Raw genomic sequence first — 1,324 nt, 5'->3', positions numbered from 1 at the left:
AGCCCATTTCATTCAAAGAATTAAAGAACTACAATTGCAAATTTTTTACATAACAGTAGCATTTGGTTCCTTATAAAGAGATGAATAAATGAGCACACTCTTACTGCTGCAAAGCCAGGAATTGGAATGGCCATTGCTGTCAAGAAGTGGAACGTATCAGGGAAGGTTGGTAGATTATTCGACGTTGTCATGATTCTTATGGCATGGTTGTGCTTAACTTTTTGATAGGCTTTTGTAGGAACCACTCAATATTTTGCAGAAGGAAGTGTAGCAACGTCGTCGTCCAATTCTGATTAAACTTGCCGCTTACTGCAATTAAGGTGACGAACTGCTTGTGGTGTACGAGTTCGTGCCAAAAGGAAAGCTTGGACAGTTAGGTGGCATAGCTACTTAATATTACTTGAACAATGCTTAAATATCTGTCCCCATTGTCATACCAGTCACTTGAGTAATCCATGAAAATACTATCTGTTCTTCTAATATTCTGGAATCTTTTATAGGATCTCACTTCATTCGTCATCACAATATCTTGTACTCAAGTTTTTTCTACTGTTTGTAGTGTCAATAAGCCTCTTGGGAATTGCCGTTAAAGGAGGAATTATGCTACGTTGCTAAGGATTTTTATGATGGATTTACACTTGGTTGAATTTCATTGGCAGTTAGACAAAAAAAAAAAACTTCAAACCAGTCAATCTAGTTTTGTCACTTCATCATCTGTTAAAATTCTTGGCAAAAGCACTTGTACAGGTGGCTTGATCATCGAAGAAGTGTTTGACGGAGCACCTTTTACATGTCATGCCTAAATGGACTCTGCTTAACGGGGCCTGTACAGAATACTCACAATGGATGGATGGGGGTGGGGGGAAATTTTTATTTTTTTTTTCCAAAATAATCACCCATTCCCTCAAGCATGTCAGGATTTTGTACACGCCCTGTACATCGGGCAAAATTCCGCCTAAATCTAGCTCTTGAGAGTACTTTCAGTAGATCGGTGGACCAAATCATCAGTGATGTGCTGCCTATCCTTTTTGTGATGCTGAGATAATAAAGTTCTCCTTCCACTACAAGCATGGGGGTAAGGTCCAAATCTGGCAGCAAGTAAAAATGACTGAAATCTGGAAAATCATTTTGAAAGCTTCACACAAGAAAGACCTCTAGCTTTAAGCTGGGTTTTCTGAACTTGCAAAACTCTGTTATTATACTGTTGACTAGATTAGAGCATCTCCAATCCTTATCGTGACTTGTACGAGTAAAATAAACTGTTAAAATTTCTCTCGTGTAGAAAAAAGTGGGATTCTATAAACTGTTAAAATTTCTCTCGTGT

General features: G+C 38.1%; 1 long non-coding RNA gene across 1 annotated transcript; it reads left to right on the top strand.

Annotated features, from left to right (window-relative positions):
* Positions 1-6: 6 nt before the first annotated feature.
* Positions 7-1,324, top strand: LOC111385289. The gene is made up of 2 exons (XR_002701033.1): positions 7-165; positions 229-1,324. It is a non-coding gene; the product is annotated as an uncharacterized LOC111385289 (long non-coding RNA).

Source organism: Olea europaea, unplaced genomic scaffold, assembly GCF_002742605.1.
Source record: "Olea europaea var. sylvestris unplaced genomic scaffold, O_europaea_v1 scaffold31144, whole genome shotgun sequence".
In the NCBI taxonomy this organism is placed as follows: Eukaryota; Viridiplantae; Streptophyta; class Magnoliopsida; order Lamiales; family Oleaceae; genus Olea; species Olea europaea.
The sequence above is the reverse complement of the archived record's forward strand: the minus strand, read 5'-3'. Positions and strand labels throughout refer to the sequence as shown.